We start from the raw sequence: 9796 nt of genomic DNA on the forward strand, positions 1-9796 counted from the left end.
TGATCAGAAAAAAAAAAAAAAAAATCAGTGTACTATTCTGCCCCTAAGCCTCCAGACTCAGTACAGTTATTAACACCAAAAGTTTGTGATGTTGCTCTGGGCATTCTCGTGCTCAGGAAATACCAAGAGCCCATTCCTTGCTCTTAGGGGGAATTGATAAGCTCTAGAACAGTAAGCTATAAAGCGAATACTAGTGCTTGAAAATATAGGGTTTGGGTGTGCCTGGGTGGCTCAGTCAGTTGAACATCTGATTCTTGATTTTGGCTCAGGTCATGATGTAAGGGTCGTGAGATTGAGGCCTGTGTTGGGTTTGGAAGAAGAAATGAAAATGCCTAAACCCCCTCCTTGTTCTCATGGAGTAGATGAAGCAGTGAGGAATGAATTAATGAATGGAAACTAAAGAAGGACAGTTTTCCCCCAGGGTGGGGAGGTAAGATTGTTTTCATTAGTTGGGGTGGTTTCCAAAGAACATTTCAGCATCAGACTCCTCCCCTCGGTGACTTCCTTATGTGATAATTCCAGCTTGCTTCAGGCACTGACCAGAGTCCTCTGCAGCACTGTGTGCTCACCTGTTACCGATCAGGATGGAGAATAATTCGAGCCATCTTGCACAGGAAATTGGTTTAGGTATTTGTCAGTTTTATGGCTATCCAGCTAAGCTGCAAAAAGAGAGACTCAAATCATGATTCTTCTGAAAACAACCACTAAATATTTGTTATTACCAACCAATGAGTAGGATTTTCTCACTGCTTCCTTTACTCCGTGAGAACAAGGAGGGCATTTAGGAATTTTCATTTCTTCTTTCAAACCCAAATATGTGTTTTCGGTAGGGTAAGGAAGCCATGGCCTTCTCTCTGTGTATGTCTGTGCCCTAATCTCTTTCTATAAGGACACTAGTCAGATTGAATTATGGCCCATGCATATAACTTCTTTTTACCTTAAATTACCTCGTTAAAGGCTATATCTGAGCTATTAGGGGATAAGCTTTCAACATAGAAATGTTCAGGGAATACAATTCATCCCATAAATACATTATATATATATCATTAACTCATTTACTCCTTATAAAACCCTCCCAAGGGAAATGATATCATTGCTATTTGCAGATAAACAAATCAGGGAGATAGAATAGAAAGGTACCAAGATCTAGGGCTTTCTAATGAGGTATGTCCTTACATGCAGACTATATGACCTTGGCTAAGTTGCTTTCACTCTGAGCTTTATAACAAGAAAGAGGATGAGTTTTGGTGAAGAGTCAGCCTGCTATCGTAAGACAATGCTTCTTGTCTGTAGTTAGACAAAGAAAGTTAAAGTCTCAATCAAGAGATCCTTAATGTTTTATATTCTTGGTTGAATATTTGATCACTTTATGCATCTGAAATATTTTACTGGACAAATATTGAGACTCTTTTCAAAGGCATGTTGTCAGTAAAAAGCTTTCTTGAAATTCGCTAACTTATCAAGACAAAGATCCCCTCTCCTCTCATGCAGATAATCATGAGGTCACCTCTTCCTTATCGATGTCACGAGACAAAGCAATTCCTTCCTGGCTGAGCAAAGGCAACTATTTCTTGGAGGGAACATCTGGTTGAACTCTTGTGCAAAAGAAAGCCTGAGATTTTGATGAGTTAACAGTCTGGGGACTGCTGACCTTATGCTTCTAACTTATTGTCTTTCTCTACTCCTTTTATTTTTATTTTTTTAAAGATTTTATTTATTTATTAAAGACAGAGAGAAAGAGAGAGATAGGGAGAGAGAGCACAAACAGGGGGAGGGGCAGAAGGTGAGGAAGAAGCAGACTCCCCGCTGAGTGGGTTTCAGTCCCAGGACCCCGAGATCATGACCTGGGTCCAAGGCAGATGCTTAACCAACTGAGCCACCCAGGTGCCCCAATCCTTTTATATATATTTTTTTCTTTTATATTTTTTTAATGATTAAATTACTTTTAACTTCAAGTGTTGACTTATTATACCACAAAATTCTACTTCTTAGGATTGCTGTACTGATTCAATGAGATGACACATGTATAGCACATTGCCTGGGACATTCTCAATATTTCGAATGTCAGTGGTGGTGGCTCAGCAGCTGATGTCCTGGGATAGAATCTCTTCATTCCTGTTGAGGATCCTTATTTCTCAGTGCTCAGAGCTTTTATTGCTGCTGTTGCTAAGGTTCTGTTATTATTTTTGAAACGAGAGTTTTTTTTAATGTGATTATCCTTTTTCCTAATAAATATTGGATAGAAAAGAATTAAGATCCCTAACAAGGCACAGTATTAAATGAGTTTTTAACTTCTGGTTCAAATAAGGTGCTACGCAACAGATTGCTTCCTGCAAGAAGTAGGCAGCTAACTTGTGCATTGGGAGGGATTACTCTCATTTTCTGCCTTCCTTATAAAAAAGAGCTTACTGTATTTATGTGTAAACACCTTACCTAAAATTAAAAGTCTCAGTGAGGACCTCTGGGAATTAAAGTTAAATATTCCATATTCTCAAGAAGACTTGTCTTCATGGTCTGCTGAGGCCCATTGGGCTCATTAGCTGCTTTTTGCATGAAGCAGAGAGAATAGGGGTGTGTGGCTATGGCTGGCTTTTCAGGTAGTCTTCAGACAGAAGCCAGGCCTCCTCTTAAGTGAAAGCTACAAGTCCCAGCAAAAAATGCCAAGTAGCCTGAAGGGGAGATGGCTTTCCAGAACGTGGTTTAGCTTCCCTTCCCTTCTCCCACTTATTTTTCACTATAAACAACTAAAAAGGCCAGTTTTCCCTTTGCTGCTGGCCCCACTGGTCAATCTGGATAAGAGACAGGGTCTTGAGTGACCTTCCAAGCCCTAGGGGTAAATCCAGAGGTCAGAGGTTAGGTGGGGTTAGGAATGTCCCCTCCAGGGAATACTCTCGTTCACCTTTCCTTAGATGGCTCTAGGTTGGCTTTTGTTTGCCTCAAGGCCTTAGGAACCTTTGTGTTTAGTTGGGCAGAGCTTTTCACTGGTGTCTTACCCTGTGATTTGTGTGGTAGGCTCCAAATTTAGAACCTGCCTTTCTTCCATTTAGTTTCCATTCATTCAGTGTAGTAGTGTGGCCTCTGAGTCACTGCTTTGCACTGTGTTTGAGTACTGATTAATAGCTAATGGGACTAATAGAGTCCTTATGGTGTGCTAGGCCCTGTTCTGAGAGCTTTACAATTATCAATTTATTTATTGAAACCTCCAGGTCTCTGGTTTTCAGGGTCTTCAGTATTATGGCAATTAGTATTTTAAATTCAACCTACTTGGGCAGAGGGCTGGCATATGAAAAGCATGGCTGCAAAGAAGAGGAAGTCAGTCACTTCCTGTTCAGCCTAAGGAAACTCAATGAGATGAGTTTACAGGTAACTATCTCACAGGGCTGACTTTGAAAGAGGTCATGAGAGAAGCACAGATATGCTGTGGGGGGTGGGGGTGGGGCACAGTGAAGAGGGGTGAGTTCAAAGGCATAGGACCAGCTTTGGGATGGGATGGACAATGGATCCTGTAAAGAGGCAACTTTGGGGCAGAGCTTCAGATCAGCAAAGACTTCAAAAGTCAGAGATGGAAGGGGAGCATACTTTTAGAGGCTGGAAAGGCATAAGCCAAGGGCAGATACTGGGTGAGAAGCACAAGGTTGGTGTGGAGGGAAAGTGAGTCAGCCAGTCTATGTGTCAAGGACCAGCAGTAGACTGGCGGTAGACCAGGTTGGTTCCTAAAGTGAAGGATCTAGAAATGGAGATGGGCAAAACTGTTGATTGGTGATATTAAACCACTGAAGGGTTGCCAAAGGGTGACAATAGTCATAGTAAATGTGAGGGAGGGTCGGACTGTGGAAGGATAAAAGCCAGAGCCAGGAAGAAGAGTAAGGAGGTCCCTGTGATTGTCTAGTAGAGAGGCAATGAATTTGGAATCGGGGCAGTTGCAATGAAAAATATAAGGAGAGCCTAAAGGAGTTTCTGCTGTGGGATCTCTCTGTATGAAATGAAGGGGAAGCAGGATGTGGTATAATTCCAGAATTTGCAAAGGTGGCATAACGGTGGCTCTATTCACAGGAGTTGTGAAGTTAGGGGGTGTGTGTGTGTGTATGTGTGTGTATGTGTGTGTATGTGAATCCACGTGTGGGAAGGTAATTACAGGTCGTCTTGGATGTGTTGAGTTTGAGGTCCTGCTTAGACGTTCAGGTAGTAGAGACACGTCGAAAAGCCTAGGTCTCTGCCAAGGACAATCTTATTGAGAAATAAATGCACAGAGGAAAAAGAGTCATCCAACTCTATACCACATTCTTACTATCAACTATATCAGGAGAATAAATTCTTAAAGAGGTGTTGAAGCATCATCTGGTCTTAATTATTTTCTGTAATATGTGGATATTGAGATGTTTTATGTCATTTACTTTTGAAGAATTAATAGGTAAAGTCATAGATACATATTCATTATAATACTACTACTAACTACAGAAAAAACAATGTACATAGAGGCGAACAAAACAAAACAATCCCAACCAAAAACTACCGATGGACTTACCACCTAAAAGGAAACATTATCAATACTCTCTATGCATTTTTATTCGTGTGTGTGTGTGTGTGTGTGTGTGTGTGTTTGCCAACAGGGAGGTTTCCCCCACATATTTCTAGTCATATTGTAAATACAATACAATTTATTTTTATTTTTTAATTTTTTCTTAAGATTTCTTTATTTTTAGAGAGAGTGCACACATGAGTGAGAGGGTGGGTAAGGGCAGATGGAGAGAATCTTTTTTAAAAATATATTTTATTTATTTATTTATGAGAGACACACCGAGGCAGAGACATAGGCAGAGGAAGAAGCAGGCTCCTTGCAGGGAGCCCAGCACAGGACTCAATCCCAGGACCCCGGGATCATGACCTGAGCCAAAGGCAGAAGACGTTCAACCACTGAGCCACCCAGGTGCTCAGAGGGAGAGAATTTTAAGCATACTCTATGCTGAGTGTGCAGCCTGACACAGGGCTTGATCTCATGACCCTGAGACCATGACCTGAGCCAATACTGAGAATCAGATGCTCAACTGACTGAGCCACCCACGATTTTTAAAATTAAATTCTCACTTTGTTTTATTTTTTAAATTATGTTTTAAAAGATTTTATTTACTTATTTGAAAGAAAGAGAGAGAGAGCACAAGCAGGGGGAGCAGCAGGCAGAGGGAGAGGGAGAAGTCAACTCCCCACTAAGCAGGGAACATGATATGGGGCTGGATCCCAGGACCCTGGGGTCATGCTCTGAGCTGAAGGCAGACACTTGACCGGCTGAGCCACCCAGGCATCCTCGACCTTGTTTTAAATCAGCTGATCTATACACCTCTTGTGCAATCCTCTTCCATTGAATATTTTTAGGGAATTCAGGAAAAAATTATAAGAAAATAAAATTGATAGAATTTTACCTATTCTTTAGGCAATCCCTATCAGAAATTTCATTTGCTGTTTGCCAGTTTTCCAGTGTTTGTACATCTCTGAAATTAAACAGATGCTACCAGTACCTACATCTATTTGTTTGCAATTGGGTATTTGTCTTCAAATTGTCAGTAAATTTGTAGTGCTTATGAAAACAGAGGCCGGGCACAGATAATACTGATGGGATAGTGTATAATTCCACATTCATTTCTGGTGCAAGTTGGAAAATATGCTCTTTTCCACTGAGCCTCTATAGAAATCTAAAGTGTGTAGGGGAAATAGTTTGCAGCTTCCATCACGAAGGTAGACGCAATGAAAAAACAACCTGCCTGGCTCAAATACTCATGAATATTTTGGAGTTACGAGGGAAAACAAAATTCCTTTCTTGTGCCTTTTCTCTTCTCAACCAAAGGAAAACATACTCATTCTTCGTTTGTTTATGTTCTGGGATGGTGACCCTGGACCGTGGCGGGCCAGGGGAAGCAGCAACCACACCTGCCAAGGCTGGTCCTGGGACCTCTAGGTCAGGTGGAGCTAATCCCAAGAGAAGGTGAAGGCTTAATTTTCACTCACCTCTTCAGGCTTTTGTTTGCCTTGAAAAGCATTCTGAGGTCCTGGACCCTTTTTGCAGCTTTCCAATAAACCCCCTCAAAAACATTTTTTTTTCCTGCAATGCCAGGAAGTGGCATTTTGCCCAAAATAACTGGAATGCAAGTCTCAAAAGAGCTGAATTCATTTGAAAATTTCAAGCGTCAATTCAAAAAAGCTGTATATTTTGTAATGTTTTCCTTATCCTGAGCTTCGAGGAGCATACAGTTCGAAAGTTAGACTTGTTTGATTTAAAATGTAAATTCTAGTTTTGTAGCAGTGTTTTATCTGGTAGTTTCTTGATACTTGCCATTACATGAGAGCTAGGGATGGGATTGGAGTCCCATATGAGTGCCACACACAAATTATATAATCTTTAGTCACATGATTTCATAAATTTTATAAAAATTAACCTGTTGATTTATTATAAATGGAGAGACCATCCTAACAGCCTTTTGTAATGAATGGTTCTTTGTTGACTCTGAATTCTAGGAACCTTTTGTATTACACGGTAGTACTGATATTTAAACAATATTCCCCCCATTAAGGATTAGAGCTAATTCTTTTTTTAAAAGCAGAATGCAAAATATTAGTGTCTTATTGTGGGGTTGAGGTTTACTTTAAAAATGTGTTTATTGATTTTAGAATCAAGTAAAGACAATACTTGTTTGGTTGTCTGAGCCGAACAGTTGACATTATAAGGTTAGAGGGAGACTGTTTGCAGGGGAAGTGTGAGGGCAGAGGGCCAAACAGGTGACTGTCCTGGATTAGAAGGAAGGTACTGCCCAAGGGTGGTCTTCTGTAAAGCACCCTCTTGAATTGCTCTCCAAAATGTAAAAAAGATTTAAAAAGTGTCTACCTAGCCAAGTTTTATTTCGGTGCTAATTTTGTGTGGGCAAAACAGGACATTTTCGTGTGTAATCGTGTTCATATATGAACATGATATGCATAGTAGGTTCAGGCTGGCTCTAGGCTTTGAAAAATGAGCATCTTCCATTTATTTGCCTGGTTTGTCCACTTTAACTGTGGAGGCACTTCGAGTCTCTATTTCATCAAAACCCCACCAACTATGAACAAAAGCAAGACACTCAGTTCCTATAAAAATGGAAAAACGCAGATCGTTTAAGTCAAATCTCAAATACAACTACCCGGAGAAAGAAATCCTGGGGCCAAGGTCCCATATTCTTCGACAAGAAACAATAATGAAATACTACTCCTGAAATCCAGTGATGCTCGGAAAGTATTCAGATATTCTGAATTTATTGGAAATGGTGGGAATAGCTACTTTTTACTGAGCAACTTGCCTGCCAGGCTCCTTATTGTGCAGCGTCTAATTCAGTTTCCATAACAAGGGGACAGGGTAGGATTTGTCACCACGGCTGGAGCTGGAAGAGAGAACCTCGGGTGGGGAGGTGTTCTCCTGCTGGTTAGGGGTGCTGCCCTGATGTGAACCCCACAGGACCTCCTGGCCATGCGGTGTCTCCTTTTAGTTTACTTTTTTCCTCCCGTTTTTTTATGCTTTGGAATTTGGCATTATGAATAATTTAATGACCATTGCATGTGCACACGTGCACACACACACACACTCACAGGATATCTTACCCAGATAAAAAAGAATTTGATACAGAAGTGGCAGGGTTTCTTATGTCCTTATGCTTTTAGAGAAGCAAAATCGACTTAAAAACTTTGCCTAGAGGGCAGCCCGGGGGGCTCAGCGGTTTAGCGCCGCCTTCAGCCCAGGGCGGGATCCTGGAGACCCGGGATCGAGTCCCACGTCGGGCTCCCTGCATGGAGCCTGCTTCTCCCTCTGCCTGTGTCTCTGCCTCTCTCTCTCTCTCTCTCACGAATAAACAAATAAAAAATCTTAAAAAAAAAAAAACCTTTGCCCAGAAAGCCATGTATTTCCAACATAATAAACATTCTCACATTATCTAATCCTTTATAGGAACTATAACTAACACGATGTTGGACACAAAAAGCTGCTTTATCCCATTGCTTGAAAAAGACATCACTGTGAGAGCCTTATGAGTGGCACAAGGCCATCTAGATATTTTATATTTAATCAATCATGTATTACCTGCTCTGTAATGGCTGGGCTTTCCTGGCTGCCTAGAGCAATCTGCCAGTCTCTTTACAAATCCAATCTCAGCCTCTTTCTGGGTTGTGAAGGTCCGGGGTCTTAATGATATTCATCTGTTGTCACTTTTGGCTTCAACAGCTAATGACACTGGAGGTTGATGTTTTATGGATTCTCTTCTCCTCCTGGAGAACGTGGAGACTGGGGACGCGCTGGTGTCACCAAGGGGGTCAGGATTGCAGTGCCCACACCTGGGGTTTGAAGGGGGGTTAGGGGAGCACGTCTCTCCCACCTGCTGAGAACAGCCAGGGGGGTCCAGAACCATGCAAAACTTTCCGTGCTTTTTAAATAGACGAACACATTTACAAAACAATATCCTTGAAATGGCTGTCAGGAGCACAGGACGGCTTCATGGGGGCAGTGATGTAGAGTCATTAAGTGTAGTAGCTTGTGGGAGAGAAAATGGGAAAGAGAGCAGAAGAAATCGAATACATACTCTCATTTGGAAAAGGAAACAGACCCCTCATGTGCTGAGGACCCACCCCCTTGGAGGAGAGATAATTAACTTTTTTGCAGTGTTTCCAGAAAAGCTCTTTCTTGCCTCAGTACTCTGGGTTGCAATTCAACACAGAACACGTTGTCGACGGCTTGATATAAATGACATAGGTTTAAACTTAACGGTGCTGCAGAACAAACTTTGTGAAGTTTGTGAAGGCTACAAACCAGATGTTCACAATATTGTCATTTTGAGAGAGAGAGAGAGAGAGAGGCCTTTTCACATTGCCACGGGGGAAAAGAAAATCTGTCAGAGTAGCTAACGGAAGACGCAGAGCTAGTGCATGGAAGGTTCTAAATTGCATTTGTCCTAAAAATGAAAGGTAACCCGCTTCGAGAGAGGGTTTTCTGGAGGTTCAAAAGATCAAGTCCACTGTGCTTAGGACTTCCACATTATTTCGAGTAAGTGAAATGTGAGTGTTCCTGTGGTCAGAACACGGGGACGGTAAAAAGCTCAGCATTTACAGCTGGGAGGGCCAGGAGGTGAAAGAGAGCAAAAGAACCTCTACCTTTTCATCTCTGGCCACACCTGCTTCTCCCGAAGTCCCCTAGGGTTAGAACAAACGGCCGAGGCCCTGCGGTCCTGTAATCTGTTTCCCTGACCAGCAGGCAGTAGGGGGGAATGTAGAGTCACAGCTGGTACTTAAAACACACACACACACACACACACACACACACACACACACACGCTGCTATCAAAGTTCTGACATTCATATACATATAACGAGTATATAAATACCAGGTACCTTTGCCTACTTGGTTCTAGCTGTATATTATGTTCCCCGCCCCCCAAACATTTTTTTTCCTCTTCAAAGCAACTTTTGAAGTTCATTTTAACCAGATTTCTCTTGTAAAAAAAAAAAAAAAAAAAGAAAGAGAGAAAAAGAAAAAAGAAAAAGGGACAGGTAGCTCTTGGCTGGGCTCTTATTCTACTGGAATCTTCCAGGCATTTCGAGTTGCCTGCCTTAGAAGAAAGACTACCTTTGGGGCCACTGTCCATTCATCACTGCATAAAAACCCGGGGATCTGAAGCTCTTTGAAATCTGCACTGTTTCTAATGCAGACACCATATTTATAAGGCGAGATGCAGAACTGGTTTGACTCTTGCAAATATTTCCTTTTTAAGAATTTGTCAGAGGAGGCTAGTTT

This window comes from Canis aureus, chromosome 17, assembly GCF_053574225.1.
Source record: "Canis aureus isolate CA01 chromosome 17, VMU_Caureus_v.1.0, whole genome shotgun sequence".
In the NCBI taxonomy this organism is placed as follows: domain Eukaryota; kingdom Metazoa; phylum Chordata; class Mammalia; order Carnivora; family Canidae; genus Canis; species Canis aureus.